The sequence below is a fragment of the Hypanus sabinus genome, chromosome 2 (genome assembly GCF_030144855.1).
Source record: "Hypanus sabinus isolate sHypSab1 chromosome 2, sHypSab1.hap1, whole genome shotgun sequence".
Lineage (NCBI taxonomy): Eukaryota > Metazoa > Chordata > Chondrichthyes > Myliobatiformes > Dasyatidae > Hypanus > Hypanus sabinus.
The window spans coordinates 134857302-134882182 of record NC_082707.1 but is presented as its reverse complement, the minus strand read 5'-3'; the positions used below and the strand labels follow the sequence as shown (position 1 = coordinate 134882182).

The following is a 24881-nucleotide window of genomic DNA, read 5'->3' as shown; positions in this document are numbered from 1 at the left end:
TTGCTGGATAAATGTTCAAAATAAATTTAGTTCTACAACATAGCACTATAATATTTACACAAAGATTCCAGAAAATGTTAAGAATTTATCAAAAAATGTTGTGAAAAAAGCTATAGAGTGAGAATAAGACTATAATGTATATGAGCAGAACTGGGTCACTTGCCCCAACGAGCCTGCTCCACCATTCCTTCATGGCTGAGTTATTATCCCTCTCAGCCCCATTTTCCAGCCTTTTCCCTGTACCTCTGACACCCTAATTAATCAAGAATTGATCAACCTCCGCTTTCAATAAACTTAATGACTTGCCCTCATGACCATCTGTATCAGTAAATTCCACAGATTCACCACCATCTGGCTGAAGAAATTCTTCCTCATCTCTGTTCTAAATGGGCATCCTTCATTCTGAGTCTGTACCCTCTGATCCTAGACTTATCCTATATAGGAAACATCCTCCCCACATCCACTTTATCTAGGCCTTTCAACATTTGATAAGTTTCAATAAGATTCCCCCTCATTCTTCTAAACTCTAGTGAGTACGGGCCCAGACCATCAAATTCCCTTATAAGTTAACTCTTTTCATTCCTGGAAAAATTCTTGTGAACCTCTTCTGGACTATTTCCAATACTAGCACATCTTTTCTTAGATAAGGAGCCCAAAACTGTTCACAATACTCCAAGTGTACTCTGACCAATGCCTGAAAACATTGACCACAGTGACACCATCTTTTCCAGTATTGTCTGCCCAGTGCATACAAGTTAAAGGGGTACAAACTACAGTTCCTCTCTGTACTATGGCATCATTCACATTCAACAGCAATACCTTTTGAGCCTTCCAGTGAAAAACATCACATCCAAAATTTGAAAAAAATCCTAGTGATCTTGCCCACCAAAAGATGAATGACTGAGAGCAAACTTCAAAATGACAAACTCCTGAATCCAAAACTAATAACTTACATTGAAAAAAATGAGATAATAGTCTCAGTGTGGACAATATGCTTTCTAATTGATGAATTTAAATATTTTGGCTCTGAAAGTCAACAGATTCAGTTAAACCAAAAATTAGGAGGGAAGTCTGGAAACATTTTTACAAAGGCTACATAGAAATCTGGAATTCTTTGCACCATTATGTTTTGGTTCCAGAAGAGTTCTGAGTGTATGGTACTGACTGTTCCTCACAGATACAATTACCATCTTAACTATATTTTCACAGATACAATTGCTATTTTCACCATTTTCTGTTTTTTTTTAAATTCCATCATAAGGTCACATACCCTTCTGTTTTATTTTAATTTCTCTGTCCCTCTAATATTTCTATGCTTTTTCAGTTCTTGTCAAACCCCAATATTAGTATTGTACCAAACAACATCCAGACCTTCAACGGTCTAGAACTCAATCTAAATTGCTTTGACTCTTACTCCTTTTCCTCTTCTTTTGAGATGCTTCTTAAAAGTTGACAAATCTTTTGATCATTAGATCAAATTACATTTTTTGCCAAACCTTGATTAATAATACATTGTTGAAGCACCTTGGGCTGTTGTATTCCATCGACATATTTTTGCTGCTCCTCAAACTCTTGATAACTTCATTGACTATTCAAACATTACTTTGCATGAATAATTTAGAATAAACTAAATACCTGAAAATATATCCAAAATAATTATGCTAGATATAGTTTCTTATATTTTGAAAACTATTTTAAATAAAGTATATGACTTACCTAATAGACAAGGTATGATGCTTTGGGTGATGGGGTGGAGATACATCTCTACCAAAGAAGGTGTAAGGTGCTCCTTCCATCCGCTACCTGCAGGTTACCCTTGGGCAAGCTGCAGTACCTGCTTAGCACACCAATCAGGGTCCCATTAAGCCATGGGAGCAGGTAGTGGATGGTCATACGACCATGGTCATATCATAAGTCCTGGTCATATGACCACTGATGCCAGGCAGACAATTCCTGAAGTGTATTGATAATGGCTGGGGTCATCTGTCTCTTAAAGACACTGGCCAGAAGAAGGCAATAGGAAAAAGCTGGAGGAACTCAGCAGGTCGGGTAGCATCCGTTGAAACGAGCAGTCAACGTTTCAATGGATGCTGCCCGACCTGCTGAGTTCCTCCAGCTTGCTTGTACGTGTTGATTTGAACACAGCATCTGCAGTGTACTTTGTGTTTAGAAGGCAATAGGAAACCACTTCTGTTGAAAAATTGCCAAGAACAATCATGGTCATGGATAGAGAGACAATCAAGTGGAAAATCCCCCTTGGTTCAATACTCAGTTGAACTACCTTTCCACTGTAATAACCACTGGCTATTACAGCCAGCAGTCTTTTTGAACAAGTCTCTATTAGCTTTGTACAACATTTTGGAGCAAGATTTACCTATTCTTCCTTGTAAAATTGTTCAAGCTGAGCCAGATTGTTAGGGGAGCAGTGAGTGGATAGCAAGCTTGAGAGCTTGCCAGAGTTGTTCGATTTTGTTAAAGTCAAAACTCTAACTGGGCCACTCAAGAACATTTTCTTCATTTGAAGCCACTATGATTGTTCTGGCAGTGTGTTTTGGGTCATTGTCCTGCTGAAAGATGAACTTCCACTCCAGTTCAAGCTTTTCAACAGAGGCTGGCAGGTTTTTATCCAGGAACTCTCTATATTTAGAAGAATTCATCTTCCCATCCACCCTGACCAGATTTCCAGTCCCTGCTGCTAAAAAGCATCCCCATAGCATGATGCTATCTCCACCATACTTCACAATAGGGATGGTGTTACCAGGCTGTTGCATTGTATTAGATTTACGCCACATGTACTGCTTAGTGTTGAAGCCAAGAAGTTTCACCTTAGTCTCATCCAACTACAAGACCTTCTTCCAACATCTTTACAATATCTTCTTTGCAAAGTCATTATGGGCAAGGATATGCTTTTATTTTAGCTTGTGTCAGGATGCTAGAGCAGGGATTAAATCACAGACCCAGTACTGTGCACACAGTGATATTAATTGAGTAACAAATCCTGAGGTACAAACCAAGTCAGTGTCAAAGTTCAGGCTGAGATCAAAACATCCAGAGAAATCCAAAAACTAGAAACAGGCAGAGTCGATATTCAGACAGACAGAGTACAGATACAAATTCTGGAAAGACTCAGGAACACTCACTGGTACAATCTGGCAACAAATAGCTGAAAACACAGGACTGAACTACACTGAGCAATAAACAGAGAGGCAGATGATAGGTGGAGCACAGTGAGATGCAGGTGGCAGCAATACAGGTAATAATGAGAAACAGGTGAGAGACAGGGTACTCAGTAATACAGGGGCCGGAGTAGAGCAGGAGCAGGGATAGGAGCACATGGCAATACAAAACCACAGACTGACAGCTAGGGGGAAACACAAAAAGACAGAGTTCAACTGGAGGTACTGACAGCCTGGGGTTCTTCCTGCCACTTTTCCCATAACTACCATTTTTGTGCAAGGCCTTCAAGATTGTGGAGTCATGAACAATCTGTATTTGCAGCCACTGACTTCTACAGCTCACTCAAAGTGGCTGTTGATGTCACAGTAGTATCTCTTACAAGTGACATTCTTCTTTGGCAACTAAGTTTAAAGGGGCAGCCTGACCCAGGCAGTATGCCTGTGGTTTCATGTTTTTTCCACTTTTTCACGATGGACTGTGCTGAGCTCCGAGATATGTTCAGTGAGATGGTCTTGTACCCTTCCCCAGATTTGTGCTTTTCTATTATCATTTTCCTGACTTGCCTTGAATGCTGTTTCATCTTCAGTTTGGTTTGGTCTGTTCAAAATCTGCCATACTGAGAGGCGGGGTATTTATATTGTATTTTGCACCTCAGGAAAGTTAGCAAAATTAGCAAAGGGGATGAATACTTTCTCAGCCTCACAATGTTGTTTTTTAATTTTTAGTAAATTGTTGACAGGTTTTGGGATTTTTCTTTTGACTTGACATGATGCACAATGTTTTGTAGATTAGCTCAAAATCCTACTTCAATATATTTTAAATTTAGAAAATCAGACAGTAAAATGTGAAAGTTGTTTTGGGGACTGAATACTTTTTCAAGGCACTGTACATTTTATATTATTTAGTATTGTTTATTCTTTTTCTTTCAAGAAGTTGAGCTTGTTTGGAGGTCTATCCTAGTTATTTGTCTCATTAAGAAATAATACAGAATAACTTGTTGGGTGCCTTCGGGTCATCACTGACGAAATGGTGACCCTATGGATGGTGCAGTTGCCCGTACGGTTTTCGTGGCAATATACAGAAGAAGATTGCCGGGCCTTTCTTCTGCACGGATACTGCTGGGGCACAATTTGGGACCTGACTAAATTCGAACTCAGGACCATACACCTAAAAGTCCTGTGCTGATGCCAGTACATCACTGTGTGACCCATAGAAGAACTTACAATTGCTTTATATGAAATGAGTTTGAATATTGATGGTGATGAAAGATCAAGGCAGTGTAGTTTAAGTTTAATTTATATGGTGGCATTGTGGTGAAATGTTAGAAAATGATTAGATTAATGTTCAATTTTTATTTATAATTATTGACTGAATATATGTCTATAAATAACTTGTCATAAAGTTTTAACTTGCAGGTTGGTTAATATCTGATAGAAGCTTGTATAGATAGTTATTATTGTTATAAGTTTCTTTTTAAGCGGAAATAAATGTCATATGTTTGTACATAATTCGAAGAACTACGTGGTATAATTTTTGATATGCTGTTGTACTCAGTCACTGTAGTTAGTTGAAAGTTATTCACTGTGAAAGTGTACAAGATATTAAGAGGAATAGACAGAGTGGACAGCCAGCACCTCTTCCCCAGGGCACCACTGCTCAGTACAAGAGGACATGGCTTTAAGGTAAGGGGAAGGAAGTTCAAGGGGGATATTAGAGGAAGGTTTTTCACTCGGAGAATGGTTGGTGTGTGGAATGCACTGCCTAAGTTAGTGGTGGAGGCAGATACACTAGTAAAATTTAAAGGACTACTAGACAGGTATATGGAGGAATTTAAGGTGGGAGGTTATATGGGAGGCAGGGTTTGCGGGTCAGCACAACATTGTGGGCCAAAGGGCCTGTAATGTGCTCTACTATTCTATGTTCACTACTAATAAAGCCTATCATTTTATAAACTTTACTCTTACTGCTCACTATATTGAACAGTCCATGAACACTACAGTTAATAATCGTAATGGAAACTCCGGTAGGGAGGTTTTTCTCTTTCCTAAGGTCAGCAACCTGGTTGCTTTTTTGGTTGAAGCTTACTTTTGAGCAGTGACTCACTAGGGAGTTTGTTTCATGGGAAGCAAGGAGACAGAAGTAAAATAATTCCTTCCAATGTTGGATATTCCACCTTGACAACTGCAATTGATAAGACTGGACAAGGGTGCCTTTCAACATTAACTCCTTTCCTCATCCCACACAAGATTGCAATGAACCCAGCACATGGTTACCAAGACAAACAAACTAATCACACGTTATATTCCCATTACTTGTGCTTCGTTGGGTGGATCTACTCCTTGAATTCCTAGAGTTGCATTGGAACCCTCCAGAAGTGGTGGAGTCTGTGGGGAGCCAGTGGAATGGGTCCGTGTTTAATTTTCCTGGCCACAAGTGCATCAGGGAACCAATATGAATACAGTTGAAATTATCAACACAGAAGTGCACTGTGTGCAGAGGTATAATGTAATCCCATAGTAAACCACTGTGTGGTGCATACTTTGCTGCTCTCATCATTGTGTATGACCTCTTGGATGGAATGGTGTTTGCAGATCAACAGCCAAGCATAACTGAGGTCAAAACTCAAGATTCCTACATATAAAATTATATTTCTGCTTAATCCAACAGAATGTTTCATGGCTAAAAGAACTTACATAGCATCATTAACATAGAAAAATGTTCAGCCTCATTTTGTGGTGGTATAATCAGACACCAAAAATCAAAAAAAAACATGGAGGTTAGGAGGGGTGAGCAAAAGCTTAAATGAAGTACTGAGATTTCTCGAGACTCATAAAGTTGGAGTGAGAGTGGTTTCTGAAAGAAGTTCCAGAATGGGTGAAGTCTAGTCGGAAGGTGAAGTGTTAGTGGCAGTGGAAAAGGGGTGAGAGTGATTATAATTACTGAGATAATATCATGGTGAGACCATGAAGTGTTTTAATATGAGGGTGATAATTTTAGAGTTGTGGTGCTGGGGAACCAATATAGTTCTGATGTGTAAGTGTTAGTTACTGTGCAACAGGATACAATGGAGTTTTGTATAAGCTGATCTTTAGAGAGGATGGAGGATTTCTTTCCAGGTGAATGTGAAGCAGGTAAATGTCAAGGTGCAAAATGAGTAAAGGTCAAAGCAGAAGGTAATATACTGCTGCAAATGGCAATTTAAAGTATAAATAAAATAACAGCATTTCTCTTTTTATTAATGTTTTTGAAGGTTTGTAAATATGATTTTATATCTAATTTCTGTAACTGGAAACAGCTGGAAAGTCTTGGTCAATGACATGCTCATAAGAGTTACACCTTATTTATCATTACCGTTTACTAAAAATATCTGAAAAAAATATATAGGGAAACTGAGACCACGCAGCAGAGGTAGACAGAAGCCCTTTGTGAGTAATGGAAACAGCACACCATCTCACAGACCTACCACCCACCCACCCTGTCAGCCACCACCTGCAGAAGAGGCTGCAGTTCTCACATTGGTTTCATTAGCCCCTTCGGAATCCATAAATCCGGAATGAAAGTAAGTCAAAAGGGATAAAAGAGGAGGAGAAGGTAGAGGAGAAGGAGAATGAGGTGGAGGAGAATTACTTGCATGAGAAGAAGAGAGGAGAAAACACATATTTAATTCTGACATCAGTCAAGTAAATCGCTGTAGTGGATTTCATGTGGAAGCCCAAATGCAGCAACATATCTTTAAAAGATCAGCATAGGAGTAGCTAACATTAACAACACATCTGTTGATCTTTGCTGGGACACAACAGATCTTGTAATTACAATGGTAAACTTCAAACATTACACATCCAGACTTTGGAATCATCTGCACAGATTTCTAATGCAGAATTCAACATCTCCTTCAGGATTTTTATTTTTAATTTGCAATACATATTAGGTAATGGAAAACATTCATCAAGGTTCTTTCATACCCTCACATAATTTCTACAAGTTATTCTGGACTAAAGTCAGGGATATAGGCTGAAATGTGGTCTTGTTAGAACCTCACTGGTTCAATCCTGCCATGTTACCATGGCTTCAAATAAATATGCATACACTAATAAAATGTAAAACCAAATATTATTTCTTTCACAGTCTCCTATACATCCTTAAAGTAGACTTTATATGTCTCCTTTCACAAATAAGCATATTTTTAACTTACAATTATAATTTTTTAAACAATTAAGCCCTTTTCATAAATTGACATTTGGACATTCTTTTTATTTCTGCTTCTGACTTATGATGTAAAAAAAGACAAATGAAGCAGTAGAAGATTGTTGGACGTGGGACACTGTGCTCTCACATTGGCAGACAGTAGAATAATCAGGCAGTAATTAGAATTTCTGCTGCATTTTATGAACATGATCTACTAGTAAACATTCCACATTGTTGGGTGGATGTCAATATTGCCACTAAATTAGTTGTCTTAAAACAATTTGTCCACTGGCATGGCTAAATTTAGGATATTATCCGATCACATAACCATGATATAACATGGAGAGATGCATGTTGAATAAAGAGCAGCTTTTGTGATGGTGAAAGCAAGGTGGCTGAGTTGTGAAGGTCAGTCTTGTCTTTAGCACTTGCATGCTGGTTGAAGAGGAAGAAGGCAATATTCTTGGCTTTTTAATTGTTCACCACTGCTCAGAATGAGAAGTGGCAAGACTGCAGAGCTTTGAGCTGATCCGCTGAATGTGGGATCACTCAGCTCTGTCTATTGCTTTCTATTTCTTTCCTCATGACTCTAATCAAACTATTACTGTAGGCCAGCTCAGCTGCATGGATCCAGCAGGACAAGAATAGTGCAAAACATTTGTTTAAAGTACTTCAGTGGAGAGGAAAATATAAATGTGATTACCCACTAACCACTAATTGAATAATAGCTGCCAACTTTTTTTAACAAGCTTTTGAAAGTGCTGACAAAAATATACAGTATATAATTTTATATTCCAATTAATAAAAACAGATAACTGTGTCCTAATAACATCCAAAGTCCAAACACATTTTTACTGTGGCTTGAATACTGGTCAAAATTAGTAGTGTTATAAATTCCAGATGTATTGCTGAAGATCAAAGTTAGACTGAATCATTTGCTTTTATACAATTTGATAGCTAACAGTCTGCAACCATTCCCTATTACTCAATTTTTGATGCTGTAGTAGCTTTAATAATTCAATATCACATGACCCTACCCTTAATAAATAAGCTAGTTTGTTATGTTTTTTCTAATATTGGGTTGAGAAAGCCACCCCAATTTGTAAATGACTTTTGAAAACAATTTCTCCCTTGTTTATGGCAGTTGTCCAGAGAGAGGGACCACACAGGGAACGATTTATTCTGGTTCAGACATATTGGATACATGACTGGATTTGTGCCTGGGGCTATCTCAAGATGTATCAGTGAGTAGCACTTACAGGAAACTTATTAATCTCCTCTAAAATTACAAAAGAAGGAACTAAAGAAAGGCCACAGAGTACATCCAATAGCAAGTCTTTGACAGAGGTCCTTTTCAGCTGGAACCTTCTATATAACAAGAGATATTTTTAATTAAGTCAAAACTTATAACGTGATCTGCCAGCACAAAGGAGGGGGTGACATATCAGACAGAATTCCTGTGTCTGATCACCATCCACTGATCTGTGAAAGTAAGCATAATAACTGGATTGGGAAATCATGACTGCGATGTGAAAAATAGTCTCTTAGGTGAATATTAGATGTTTTAGCATTTTAAGTATAAAACACAACTAGGGTACACATTAACGGAATAGAAAGTCTGTAATAAGTATATATGCTCTTGAAATACATGCTAAGGATATCTACTAAATCCATGGCATTGAAAGGTTAAAAGATGCATGATTGCAATAGTGGCTAAGATACAGAAAGAAGAAAGACTGATTTTGCAGACAAGAGAGATGATACAGTGATGGTACTCATGGGAAACCATAGTGGTTAATGGGCTGAATTATGTTGACCCTTAGTCTTGAGATTTGTAAAGAAACACCAGCTGCCTGCAGTAACAGATTTGACATCCATGCCTAGGTATTGTCATGCTGAGGTCAAGAATGGCCTGGATGCCTGATGTTCAATAGCAAGAATGTTTTTTTTTTGGAAAAGCAAGAACATGCAGATGCTGAATCTGGAGGCACTCAGAGGGTCAGGTAGCATCTGTGGAGGGTAATGGATGCTTCATTTGTTCTGAGCTGTCCAAGGCATGACTGTCAATGGTGAGGCAGTGAACCATGCACCATGAATAAGAGAGCTTAGATTGGAGGCAGCTACAGAGGCAAGGAGGACAGATGAGCTGAGTTTCTGATGTGCTCAAACCTACAGTGTTGAAAGGTAAGAAACTGACAAGGTCAGCTTTACAATTCTTGAGTCTGGAGTCATTCAGCAGAATTTGATCCGGGGTAATTTAAGGCATAAGACAAGTGGGATATGGTAGAGGTAGGCAAGGTCATTGCAAGAAAAGTAGGAACTCTTGATGAAGATGTAGGATCCCAAAGCCAGCTCAGGCTCTAGAATCCCAGTTGGAGAAAACTAGAGAAAATAAAGTAACTTTAAATAGCAAGAGTCCTTTACATGTGCAAGCTTATGTTGCACAAATGTGCAATTAAACCATTATTTCAAAATATGTCACATATTGTTCTCCTGAATACTGAATTAAAAACTTAACTTGAAACTTAAAGGCTTTTTAAGTTTTTAAATCTTGCGTAAAAATTTTCCAACTATCATTCTGGGAAAAATACCACTTATCCGATGAATTATCAAACCAACTGGTCAAATGGAGTGATAAAGTCATAGAGTTCTAGAGTAATACAGCATGAAAACAGGCCCTTCAGCCCAACTTGTCGATGCTAGCCATGTTGCCAAGAGAGCTTGTCCCATCTTCTTGCATTTGGTGTGAATCAATTTATTATTCTTGATTTTGAGATCCCTGAACATACCAGTTCTGATACCTGACCAACTAAATTTCTTTGGCTAAATTATTTGGCAACATTCTTAAATATCCATTCATTACATTTACTGTACTTACACCAATGTTTCTTCTCTTGAAGTAATTTACTATAATTATTTGGAAGGAATTTGATATATCGTACTGATCTAAGTTAAATGCAACTGACCAAACATATGTTCATCTTGCATGAGTCCATTTATGAAAATGATAAGACAAATGGATGCTCCATCTTTATCATTCTCCCAAGAAAGAATCAAAGTCAGCTAAGTTTATCTGTTAGGTATATTCAAAAACCTTGCAAATATTTTGCATGAAATTTCACTTTTTCATACTTCATACTTCTGATAGACATACACTCAATAGCCACTTTATTACCATCACCTGTACATCTGCCCATTGATGCAAATATCTAATCATCAATTCAAGTAGCAGAAATTCAATGCATAGAAGTAGCAAACATGGTTAAGAGGTTCTGTTGTTGTTCAGACCAAACATCAGAATTGGGAAGAAATGTGATCTAAGTGACTTTGACTGTGGAATGATCGTTGGTGCCAGATGGTGTGGTTTGAGTATCTCTGAAACTACCGATTTCCTGAGATTTTCATCCTCAACAGTCTCTAGAATTTACTGAGAATTGTGCAAAAACAATAAAACATACAGTGAGCAGCAGTTCTGTGGAGAAAATGTCTTGTTAATGAGAGAGATCAGAGGAAAATCGCCAGACTGGTCCAGCTGACAGGCAAATGACAGAAACTCAAATAACAGTGGTCTGCAGAAGAATATCTCTGTATGCACAAACACATTGAACCTTAAAGTTGCTGGGCTACAACAGCAGAAGACCACGAACATAAATTCAGTGGCCACGTTATTAAGTAGAAGAGGTACATAATAAAGTGGTCACTGAGTGTATTTACAGAAATTAAAATCTTTCATGTCCCAGTGCAATTGCTTAACACAATTTAGCATTGCTTATGTATGAAAATATATTCATTGATGCATTCCTGTCTGGAAACCTGGTCTTGATTCATTAGTACAGCTAAAATTGGATAAATTCCAAAAAGATATAATTTCAGATCTGAATCTGTATTTCAGATTCATTTATTTATCACATGTACATCAAAACATACCGTGAAATGCATTGTTTGTGTTAACAACCAACACAACTTAAAGATGTGCTGGGGGCACCCCGTGTGTGGCCACACAATTCTGACACCAACATAGCTTGCCCAAAATGCTCTATAGGCATTTCCAAATGGGAAATCTAGCTTACCTTCTGCAGGTAAATGGCTTTTCAAAGCACAGGAAATGGTTTAAAGTGAACTAAATTGAATGGCTCAGAGAAGCCAATCTCTTTTTAAGATTTATTTCTTAATAAATGTGCAGACTCTTTTTAGTTGGATGCTACCAGTAGAAATTTGTGGACAAGGTTGACTTTGGGATAAAAACCACGTTGAAGATTACAAAGTTTGATCTTAAATAACAATTCATAATCTTTTGCATGAGCTTAGTTGATCTTGTTTAAAATGCATTGCTAACATAAGATGAGTCATGGATTAAAGAAAAGTTGATGAAAGGAAGGTAGTGGACATCGTCTACATGGCAAAGTCCCACATAAGAGGCTGGTCCAAAGGGTTCGGTAAGTTGGTGTTGAGGAAACAGAAGTACAAAAAATACATGAGATGGTGTTCTACTTCTCTTACTTCAGAGAAAGAAAAGGTTAAAAAAAATGAAGTTAACTATATTCGTCCACTTGAATATCCGCATGGTCGTCTACGCATGGTGCAGAAAGAGATGGTGGAAAGCTTAAATTAATTTTATGCATCTGTATTTAGTTGGGAGACAGACACAGACTCTATAGAATATATACTATTTTTAAGATAGTAATGATGTCATGGATCATATCTAAATTAGAGAAGAGAAGGTATTTGTTGTCATGAGCCAAATAAGAGTGAGTAAGTCACCAGACCTGACAAGATGTTCCCTTGGACCTTGTGGGAGGCCAATGTAGAGATCACAGGAGACCTGGAAGAGGTATTTAAAATGTCCTGAACAATGGCTGAGTTGGAGGATAGCTAAAAGTTGTTCCATTGTTCAAGATAGGCTTTAAGAATAAGTCAGGGAATTTTAAGCTGATGAACCTGACATCAGAGGTGGATAACTTATTGGCAGGCATTTTAAGTGACAGGATTATATAAGTACTTGGAGAGAAAAAATCTGATTAGGAATAGTCAACATGGCTTTATGCATGCTAAATCATACCGAACCAACATTATAGAGTTTTTTTAAGGGGGTTACCAAGAAAGTTGATGAAGGAAAGGTAGTGGACATTGTCTACTTGGACTTTAGCAAGGCCTTTGACCAAGCCCCGCATGGAAGGTTGTTCCAGAAGGTTCAGTTATTTGGTTTTAAGGACGAAGTAGTAAATTGGATTTAACATTGGTTTAGCAGGAGAAGCCAGAGAGTGGTAGCAGATGGTTGCCTCTCTGACTAGAGGCTTTTGACTAGTGGTGTGCCACAAAGATGGGTGCTAGGTTCCTTGCTGTTTGTTGGATAATAATAAGGCAATCTGGATCAGCAAATTTGTGGATCACTCCCAGATATGGAGTGTAACGGACAGCAAGGAAATCTATAAGCTTGCAGTGGAATCTGGAAAAATGGCAGATGGAATTTAATACAGACAAGTGTGAGGTGTTGCACTTTAAGAGGACAAACCAGAGTTGACTTACACAGTGAATGGTAGAGCACTGAGAAGTTTGGTAAAACAAACGGATCTGGGAATACAGATCTGTAATTCCTTGAAAGTGGCGTCACAGGTAGATAGGTTCATAAAAAGAAGTTTTGGCACATTTGGCTTCATAAATCAAAGTATTAAGTACTAGAGTTGAGATGTTATATTGAAGTTATATATAAGTTGCTGATGAGGCTAAATATAGGGTATTGTGTGCAGTTCTGGTCACCTACCTACAGGAAAGATATCAGTAAGATTGAAGGATGTTGCCAACCTGAATTATAAGAAAAGGTTGAATAGATAAGGGTTTTGTACCCTGGACCATAGAAGAATAAGGGGAGATTTGATCAAAGTATACAAAATTATGAGAGGTATAGATAGGGCAAATGCAAGCAGGTTTTTCTCACTGTTTGGATGAGACTGGAACTAAAAGTCATAGTTTAAAGGCTAAAGGTGAAATAATAAAGGGGAAGTTGGGTGCCGGTTTCTTCACTCAGGGTGGTGATGCAACTGTGAAGCATGCTGCCATCTGAAGTGGTGGGTACATGTTTGATTGCAACATTTAAGAGAAATTTAGAAAAGCAATTTGGATGGGAGGTGTATGGAGGGCTATTGCCCAGGGGCAGGTCAGTGAGACTAGGCAGAATAACAATTCAGTATGGACTAGATGGATTGAAGAGCCTGTTTTGTGCTGTAGTGCTCTATGACTTTATGTCCCATTTGAACTATTTTTAAATAACACATTGTACACATGATTTTTTATGTTCCATTGCTGACTAGCAGTGAAACATCTGATTGGCCTGTCGGAGTTCTCTTTGGGAACTAGTTGACTTGATCAGCATTTCTGATCTGGCTATTGCTCACAATTGCACTTACTAAAAAAACATCATTCTGCCAAATAGTTGTCAGTCAACCAATCAATAATACTTTGTTGCAACCTTTCAACAAATGTCGAAATAGTTCATACAGCAAGGCTGTTAGAGTTAACAAGCTATCTGTAGTAAAATAGGAATAGATTTAGCATGGTATTTGCTGATTAAAACTTAACAAAGATGTGCTTTAGCAGTATAAAATGCAGCAATGATAAAAAAAAAACTAGTGAGTCAGTGTGCCAATAAAGATTTTCTTAGCATCTCAGGGTAGTTGGATTCTGAAATATAGATAAAATCTCAGTTGAAAATGAATAAATATGCTGCTCTCAGTAAAATCATTGAAGTTAATATTTTCAAAGAAATATCTGCCATTCATAAGAAAATTCACTGATGGACAAGGACAGATGACAGGAAACATGAAAAAAAACGATTACACTGTAAAATTCTAGCACTTTGTAATTTTTTAATGCATTATGTCACTGAATTTTATCTAAGATTAATTTGTTAAGTAAGGCTGGCATCACGATAATGCTCATAAATGCTTTGCCTATTAGAATAGAACTCAGTCTGGTGCTCAGTTAAAACTGGTACAAATCTTTTCCATGCACTGATGAAGCTATTGAACGTGCCACTGTAAAGATGGCTGGAAGGACTTCTGGAACCTTTGAACTTGTATTTTTAAATAATGCTAAGATTACTAATTTACTGATCCATGGATGATATATGAAGCTACAATGGGATGGAATAAACTAAAATGGGGAAGTGTATGAAAGTGTTTCAACAAATATTATTGGCCATAAAACTAAATTCATTTATTGTTTTAGGAAGGAGTCCACTCAATAAGATACTTAACCTCCATTGTCACTTCTGTAAGTATCTAAAAAAGAGAATAGTGAAGGCAGTAAACATGAACTTCTCTTATATAATCTTATTTTCAAAAAGAAGATCGGTGGCACTGAAGCAACTTTACTTATCAGACTGAATCGAAACTAACTGACACATTGCCAGACTGCGATGTTTAAAGTCAGATACCTCCCTATATCTCTGCGTCTGCAACATGTGGGAAATTAAAACACTGCGCATCATCTCAAAGTGTCAGATTTATACCAGTTTACATGAAGGCTACCTTAATAATGTTTGAACCTTGGGATACAGGTGGATTAGTGACACTGTCTGCTGGTTTTCACCTCTGAAGCTTAGAATTCAAATATTTAAAGAGTACACATGGTGATTAGGGAGCACTGGATAACTGAGCACACACATACATATACATGTACATGTAAATAAGTAAATGATTTGAATTGATCAATAGACAACTAGGTAGACAGATAGATAGAAAGTCAGATAGACTAAACAACAAATTGTACAGACTGATGACCGGACAGACTGATATTCAATCTTCTTGGCTATTACATCTTTCCACATACATCAAATGCATAAAAAGCTTTGGAAAGGACTCAACAGACAGATCCCTCTCTCTGATAGAGTTTCAAAACATTGATAATTAAAACTATGTGAAACAACTTAAGTATTTGCCTTTATTTATCTTGTTTTACAAGGTCAAATGAATGGAATCACTGTTCCCACTCCAACCCACCTTGGCTTAACTTTGAAGGGCTCCTCCTCATCTTGTCAATGTGTCACCATTGGGCTCAATGGTAAGTCTAGTTTGAGCATATCCTCCACAACTTTACCTAATGAGACCATAGCTGGAGTATTGTGACCAGCGTTGGTCTCCTTTTCAGAGAATGTGAGCAAAGATTTGTCAGTTAGGTCAATTACCCTAGTGTACTGTTGTGTTTAAAATAATAAGAGGGCATCTCATTGAAACATATAGAAGTTTAGAGCAAGGCTGTACTTTCAGGACTCAGGCCAATACTTATCAGGAAAAAAATTCTTCACTCAGTGGGAGACGAACCTGTGGCATTCTCTGACACAGAAGATCGAAAGTTAAATTGCTGAATGAATTGAATAGGCTAGGTAAATCTCTAGAATCCTCTGAACTTTCATGTTTCTAATAAAATTTGTTATTTCACTTTCTCTTATAATCAATGAAAAGACACTTTTCCAGGAAATTAATTTAATGATTACAGTTTTAACAACTGTACCAATATATATTTCACGGTATTCTCGAGAAAGGACATTCATACCCTATTATCTGGAGGGTAATCTTGTATGTACTGTGACTCACAGTGCCTAATAGCCAAGGATTGAATAGAACATGATTTTTAGTTCAGTTTACTAATCATAAGGAAGTGAATTTGTCTTCTCCAAATCTATAGATAATGAAAAAATAAACATTACATTGGATTGTGTAAACTCAGACTAAACAATGGCAAGAATCTGTTCTAAGAGAATTAAATTTAACAATCTCACACTTAGTTGTCTTTTTTTAGGTTTGTAGGAATAGTTTTGAGGGAACGGGGGGAGTTAGGAGCCAGGTTAAACTTTAGGGATAGGGATGTGAGGAAATTAAAATCTAAGAATCTGCTCCACATTTGAACACCAGTGATGTGGACGTGGTTGGATGGTGGGTGGCAGACCAGCAAGGACGTTCAGGGTCATGTCATCAGTGAATCTGGAGTTCAAGGCCTGTAATTCAGGTCCTCATTTGTTGTCATTAGTACATCCTGAGTCGATGTGGCAGATTAAAGCCCAGATCAAAGCCCAAATATTGTTCAGCCCAAAGATAGATCAGAAGTCCATTGAGGCCCTATGGCCAGAGCCTTGACGCTATGAATCTCTGCAAGTCCAAAGGGGGAAGTTGAAGGCCAAATATCTGCAAAGCCACTAGTATGCTGGAGGCTGGAAGCTGAAGATGACCTGCTATGGGTTTAGAGGATTGCATATGTCCATAGGGAAGAATGGTACTTGTTTCACTTACGTTGCTTTGTCACTTGATATGTTCTGCTTGGTTGTGGTCTAAGTGTTCTGTCAAGCAATGTGGACATGTTTTGTTTATGCCAGAATGTGGTGACTTCCTTGGTAGTTAATGCAAATTACACATTGCGCTGTATGTTTCGATGTACATATGATAAATAAATCTGAACCTGAATATATTTCAATGTCACAAAACAGACTAGAAGAGTGCATTAAACCCACAAAAGTCTGTCTTGGCCTGTCATACAAATTGCAGGGTCATGGCAACATATATACTCTTGGAGGCCAATGTAAATATTCAGAAGCAACTCCCATTACCTGCTACAATATCCTTCTTTGTAAGAAATGTCTAAGGACATTCCATTTCTGTTCTGTGGGTTCTAAAGTAGTTGGTAAGATCACTGCTGGATCCACATATCCTTCAACGGATAGGACAAGAGGTGTTTGATAGGACAGGCAGATAGGTGTATGGTGAACAGATCCTTCCTCCATTTGCCACGGGCTCTCAGTGTCACCTTGAATGTTCCTTCCCAGTTTGAGCAAGCCAGAGAATCCCAAGAATCTCATTCAAAGTGAGTGTGTTCCAAGGGATTTTTGAACATATCCTTAAACCTTTTCCTCTTGTTTCAGGAACCCAATGTTGGCATACATAACCCTCTGACAATTAAGGTTCTCAGTAAAACCCTGGAAAGCATGGAACTCTTCCCACTTCTCAGTCACCATCTCTGCAAAATTAAGGTTCAACATTCCCTTCTGTGCATTATAATAGATTTTAGTCATGTGAAGAAACAGATGTTTGAAGATTTAAAACCTCAACCTGGTACAAAACTCCTGGTTCATTGGACAACTGTGATTCTTCCTATACCAAAAGTTTCAGAAAGTAGTTTGACATTAAAGACACCGGAAAACAACACCAATGCTCTCTCTGCAAAAACCAGCAAAACCATTGGCAACATAAACAAACCAACATGAGCATCCTCTCCTATACCAATGTCCTTGGAAATGAGAGTTTAAACATACATTTTCAACTTTGCTGAGCAACAGACATGGCAACTGCCAATTCTAGCCCAGGGCAAGCAAAAAGGAAAAATGGCATAGACTGAAATTAAAGTACCTCCATACCCCTTTAAAAGGAAAATATGGAAAAATATTCTGATGGCAATCTGCTTACTTATAATTGAATAAACTTGGATCTTAACACCTTTGTAAAATTTAAGAAGTTTGCATGGAATAATACATGCACACAGATGTCAGAAGTCCATAAATCTAATATTGATAATCTGCTTTTACATCCTAAGGTGCCCAGGGAATGTAATCATACTTGTCCCAAAAGAGCCAGTGAACAAGTAGAGTTCTTTGTTCTTGCCAAAATCACCCATGGGTATTGTATTTTAGTTTCTATTGGACCCAGGAATCTTACTTAATGCACACAAAACAATGTTTACCAACTCCTCTATTAGTATCTGGCCTGAAGTCTATATCAAAGCTGTCTATGACATTTAATCTGCTTGTATGGATTCTTTGTACACTTGCTGCATAATAGTGCAGTGCAGTAACAGTGGGAAAAAATATCTCATTTCCTGAAACTCAGAAGACAAAAGTGTGAGACAGAAAGATGAACTTGACACACCATCAAGAAGGCAAGTCCTTCAAAATCAAATGACAATAAACAAAAATTCTATCAGCTCATATGATGATTATATTTATTTCCTATGCATAGAATATTTTTCAGAATTCATTTAATGAGTTGAAGGTCACTGTTGTGATTTCTTGTTAAGATTTAGCTTCATGCATTTTCTCTGTAAACTGCTTCAACAACGTAGTATAATTATTACTGTTCCAATTAGATTTAAAGTAATGAATAGGTTCCTATTCATAGATTATTTTAATAAACAGAAATTATGAAATCTCACAATACACACAAAATTCTGAAGAAACTCCCTTCTATGAAGGGGAATAAACAATCAATGTTTTGGACAAGCCAATTCACCAAGACTAGAAAAGAAAATAGTAGAAGCCAGAATAAGAAGGTGGGGTGGGGGGAGGAATTACAAGATGGCAGGACATAGATGAGACAAGCTGAGGGGAACAATGGGTGGGTGGAGGAGTGAGGATGGCGGAAGAAGCTGGGAGGTGTTCGGTTGAAGAGGTAAAGGACTGGAGAAGAAGGAATCCAATTACTTACATGGACCAAGGAGAAAGGAGAAAGGTAGGGAACCACAAGGAGGAGATTTACAGGTTATGAAGGCAGGGGTGGAGAAGAGAAGAGATAAGAAGATTTATGTGCATTGCTCAATATTTCGAGCATATGCAGAATCTCTTGACTCCATGAAATCTCACAGACGTTCTCCCAGCCTCCTGATTTAATTCCTGCAGGAACCCCAAAAGACAGCAAGTATTCTATGCAACCTATTCTCTTGTGAAATTTTGGGGATATCAGTGGTCTTCCAAGTGAAAATCTTTCAATGCAGCATGTATGATAACTACAACACCCATCATGGGCACTTCATTTTCACAGCACTCACAGGGACCTTTCTTTCTAGAAAGCTTTCTTTAAAAGTTGCAGATAAAATTGGTTCATTACTTGGAAAATAAAAGAGGAAGTAAATTTCAAATAGAGATCTCTGAATTTTAAAGAAAGTGTAATAAAAGTCAGTTTATTGATTTGACAAACATATTTTCACCTGTTAAAATATTTTGCAATGATATGAGACATCTCATGCTTCATAACTATTAAATTTCATCATACATTTGAATAGAAAGCAGCTCTGACTAAACGTAGAAATACTGTACATCAGCACTTACTTTGCAAGATAGTGAAAAGAAGATTAAGATGATATAAGCATACTAAGGTCAATCTAAACAAATCTTACAGTCAGAGTCTACTACCTTAATTCAAATAACCTACTAGTACAGAATAACTCAGTGTGGGCTATATAGATTTCTTAGAATAACTACAAACAAAATCTGGAGGTGTCAGGTCTTCAAAGACTGTAGTTTGTGATAAAAAGTGTTAATGTTTTCAAAGAGAAGTAGATTGAGTGTCTATGTTCACATAACGGTGGCTTGTGGGTAGTACCCATGTCTCTGATGCTGACGATTTAGAGATGTAGGATGTGCTAATGCTTTTATTGGTGGTAGAGATCATAGTTGAGCAACTAAAGCACATTTTGTAGAAGTAGTCCTCCGCAATTACTGTGCACTTTGTCTGGATGGCAGTGGAGTAGCTAGTAAAGTTGCTGTCCTACAGTTCCATTGATCTACAAACTGTAGATTCATTTATGACCTCTGGTGCAGATTGTGTGGAAGTTGCAATATTCTCACTGTAATCCTCAGAATCTCCAGTTTCCTTCCAAATCCTAAAGACATATGGGTTGGTAATTTAAATGGCCACTGTAAGTAGCCCCTAATTGTTTGGTTATGTCAGGGAATATAAAGGAATTCGAATGTGGGAGAATGGTTACAGAAAATTTTACTGGGATTGATGGTTGTCAGTTTCCTGACCTCAGAGATGTGAGGACACATCTGATTAATGGCAAAAATATACCCAGTAATGCCTATTGTTTCTAAAAATTAATGGTATTACACTAAAAAAAATCTCAAGAGTGCTGTTTTCAACCAGGTTCAAACAAATTTTGTTTATGAGTTTTTTAGGGTAGTATCAGGGTGCTTACTACCGCCATATTAACAGCAGAAATGACACCAACACACTTCCCCTTGTTTTATAATTGCAAAATATCAAAAACCTTTTTTAAATACAAGACGTTTACAGGTATCCTTTTTTAAAATAACTTGATGCTGGAAATTAAATAAGGAAATTGATTAAATTACAAAATAACAATTGGATGACTAAGGGGACAAATTATGTCCCTAAACAGAAGGAAAATATTACTCTCTTATTCACACAGCAGAATAAGAGATTAAAACTAAACACCATTTAAGACTTCTCACAAATTTGGAAAGACAACAGCAAATTCCATTGCACTTCCCTCACTTAAGTGCTAAAAGCTTTAAGAAGACTACTGGAAAGATGATGTAAACGTTTAATAACAGTTCTGTGCAAAACATATTATGTTATACAAATACCACATGCTAAATTCCTTTGGGTGCATCCAGAAGAGTTGTCAAAGAAAAATTGGGAAGTTTCTCTAATGGTCTGCTAATCCACAACCACACCTTTGTTTTATACAGCAAGTTACAAATTAATTAGGTATTCATTGCTATGGGGAATAAGTAAATCCAGTGTGGAAGATGATCAATTAATGATACCCAAATCAGTTCAAATAGAAGTCACTGTAGGTAACAGACAAATAAATTATGAACTTGTTTCCTTGAATTAGAATTCACAGCAGTCTCTGTTGATAAGAAATGTATCTGGCATATTATCCAGACATGACTCATGATCCACAGCACATTGCATTCAGATTTGATTTTTGTCTATAGTCACTCAGTTTGGCCACACATAAACTTACAGCTATGTAGTATCACGCACTTTCAGATAACAAAGGAAAGGAACTACTGGAAATATGAAGTTTCTTAAAGTTTCCATTTACTATTGGAGACTTGAAAATGATTTCTAAAAATATGAACTGGAACCAATGTCAATTGCAAATCAGAGAGAAATGGAGAGATTTTTTGTTTGTTTTCTAGCACCAAGCATGAAATAATCAGCAGTTGCTTATACTTAACTTCACATATTAATTCCAGAGCTTGCAAAAGTTCAGACCAACTGGCAGCCAAAAGTTTTTAGAGGTCATAAAAATGAACAAGGCTATCCTCCTAAACACTGCCACAAAACTTTACCAAACATCCATTATAACTCAGTACAACTGAATATGAGAGAAGAGTCGATTGGCTGCAGTTAACACATTATTAGCAGGCAATATTAATCCTGAATAACTTAATAATCTAAAATGGCACTAGGAAAGGAAATGGTAAATCAAGACAAGAATCTGTGACAAGATCAAATTGATGGCCAAAATATTTCAGTGATAATTGAAAAGGAAATAGAAGATACCTGAAAATAATTTATCGAAATCTCCCCATTTAAAATCTTTTAGTGTTCAATATAGTTAGATCAAATACAAATGATAAATATGCAAGAGCATAAAGATCATAAGAAAATATATAAAGATATAAAAGCAAAATGAAGGAAAATGTAATGCATTATGTATTCCGTATTGTGTCATTCCTTCAATAAAAAGAAAAAAAAATGGTAATAAGATGTTTGTCCTTCAAGCTTGTTCAAACAGTCAATAAAATTAAAGTTGGTTTAACTTCTAAGCTTGCCCCATCTAGATCTCAAGATGTAACAGCTATCATCCTTTTTTATACTTTCCGTTCATGTCCTTGACATTTTAATTATCAATACACATGAACTCTAAGACTCTAGACTTCCTTTGCTTCCAGCATTTTATCATTTAAAATGCCACTAGATTTTCATTACTTATTGATGAATATTCTAGCTTTCAAATATCCAAAATGAATGATCCCATAGTTCACAATTTAGAAACCTATTTACTACAGTTTTGCTCCTCCACTTAAGTACTGGAATCCATATGTAATACAATGCATTTATCTACAATGTTTACAGTCCCTCTTAACATTGTAATTTGTGGGGTGCCAGAGAACCCATTGCTGCAGCCTTAACAATTTATAATCTATATTGATGCCTTAGATGAATGGACTGAGTTTTTGCAGCCAAAATGTTGATTAAATTAAAATAGATGGGTCATCAATTTGTGAGAAAATTCCAAAATACCTACAAAGGGATATAGATGGCTTAAGTGAATGAAACAAAAACATCGACAGATGGAATATAATGTGGGGAAATGGGAAATCATCCACTTTAGAAATAAAATTAAAAATGTAAGTTACTATTTAAATGGACTAGACAACAAAATGTTGAAGTAGAAAGTTATCTGGAGGTCCAAGTTTGTGAAATACCACAAATAAGCATGCAGGTACAGCAAATAATTAGAATGACTAGTTTAAAGTTGATCTTTATTGCAACAGATAGAAGAATGAGCACAGAACAGTACAGTATAGGCCCTCCAGCTCATGATGTTGTACTGACCCATATAAACTAATTCCTTGATCAATCTAACCCTTCCTTCCTACACAGCTCATATGAAGTATAAAAGTAGGAATGTAATGAAAGCAAATTTATAGAGTGCTAGTGAAACCACCATTAGAATTATGCATGTAGTTTTGGTCTTCACATCTAAAGTAAATTGTGCTTGTATTGAAGGTAGTGCAGAACAGTTTCACTGGATCAATTCTTGGGATAAAATGTTTGATATATGAAGAAAAATTGAGCATGCTAGGCATATAATGATTGGAGAACAGAAATATACAAGATTCTGAGGAGGACCTATATGGTGGATGCTGAGCAGCTAGGATGCATAGTTTCATGGTTCACAAAGAAGGGATTTCCCATTTTAAAAATAGATATGGTGAAATTTCTTCCCTCAGAGGATTGCAAATCCTTGGAATTCTCTGATTCCAGATAGCTGGATGACAGAATTGATGGCTTTGTAGCCAAGTCTGCAAATGATTGGATGATGCAACAGTAGGTTGGTGGGGTGGGGGGGGGGGGTAGTGGCAAGGTAGTGTTGAGGAAGAAAAAGAGTCTGCAAAACGAATTAGACAGATTAGGAGAATGAGCAAAGAAGTAGCAGATGGAATACAGTACAGGGAAGTGTACGGTCATGTACTTTGGTAGAAGGAATAAAGACAAAGATTATTTTCTCAACAGAGAGTGAATCAGAGATCAGAGATGCATAGAAACTTGTGAGTCCTAGAGAAGGAGTCCCTAAAAGTTAACTTGCAGGTTGAATCAATAGTAAAGAAGACAAATGCAATGTAAGCATCAGTTTCATAGAATATAAAAGCAAGGATGTAATGCTAAGACTGTACAAGTTGATGGTCAGACCACATTGCGAGTATTGTGAACAGTTTTGGGCCCCATATCTAAGAAAGGATGCACTGGTATTGAAGAAGAATCAGAGGAACTTTACAAGAATGATTCTGGTATTGAAGCAGTTAATGCATGAGGAGCATTAGATGGCTTTGGGCCTGTACTCACTGAAGAATGAGGGGGGATTCTACTGAAAGTAAACAAATATTGAATGGCCTAGAGTGCACATGCAGAGGATGTTTTCAAGAGTGTGAGAATACTGACTCAGAACAGAATGATGTCCATTTGGAATGGTGATAAGAAGGAATTTCTTCAGCCAGAGGGTGATGAATCTGTGGAATTTGTTGCCACAAACTGTTGTGGAGGATAAGTCATTTGCTATTTTTAAAGCAAAGGTTGAGTGGTTCTTGATTAGTAAGTGGATCAAAAGTTAGGAAAGGCAGGAAAATGGAGCTGAGAGGAAAAATAAATCAGCTGTGATTGAATGGCAGAGTGGACTCAATGGTTGAAACTAATTCTGCTTCTGTGTCTTACGGTGTTGTTGCCTAACTGCGAATGCAGAGTTGTTGAATGTATTCAAGGTGGGGATTTGTAACAATTAAACTACAAGAGAATAAAATATGTAGTGAAAATAGGAAAATGGCATAGAGGTCAACAGTTGATATGGTTCCTCCTATCATAGAGTCAAGTAATTTAGTTTTATAGTAAATAGATGATAACACAAATACAAAATAAACTGATAAAGTAACTAACACTATGATTTGAACAAGTTAAAGCAAAATACCTGCAAGAGGAAAAAAGATGAATGTAGTTTTCAAAATAAATAACTCTGTACAGTGTGGTAGTCAATAATTATCCTGCTCAAATTTCAAACATTGATCCCATGCATTTTCATAATTTACCAATTAGATATCTTTGAAAAAAATTGCCACATGAGTTTATCTTTGCCCTTTCCTCCCTTTCACCAGGCAAAACATGATTGGTGATATTCACATAATTAAGTACAGAAGTTACCAAGATTGAAAGCTGGTTAAATTAAAATGACCAGCTTTAATGAATTAAAGGCAACTGAAGGAAACCAACTCAGCTGTGTTTGTCATTTTGTGGGTATGTATTGTTCCAGTATTTCGGAAGTTATTAGTTTTGTTACTGCCAAAGTATGTATTGTACTGAAAGCTATATATCAAATTGATGACAGTATTTAATTTAGCAACAGCAGACCTACTAGAAGGTAATCTGACCTGTGAATGAATACGGTGTTGGTCTCCATGGAGTATGGACATGCTTCAGCATTTTTGTTCAACTGGTTGATCACAGGTT

At 37.0% G+C, this 24881-nt stretch overlaps 1 protein-coding gene and 1 long non-coding RNA gene across 6 annotated transcripts in view; one reads left to right on the top strand and one right to left on the bottom strand.

Annotated features, from left to right (window-relative positions):
• The window catches only part of fsip1 (fibrous sheath interacting protein 1), a 418033-nt gene that overhangs the window by 52160 nt on the left and 340992 nt on the right, over positions 1-24881 (bottom strand). The window lies entirely within an intron of this gene.
• Positions 4691-18622, top strand: LOC132384410 (uncharacterized). Its single transcript, XR_009508878.1, has 3 exons — positions 4691-4859; positions 15322-15420; positions 17273-18622. It is a non-coding gene; the product is annotated as an uncharacterized LOC132384410 (long non-coding RNA).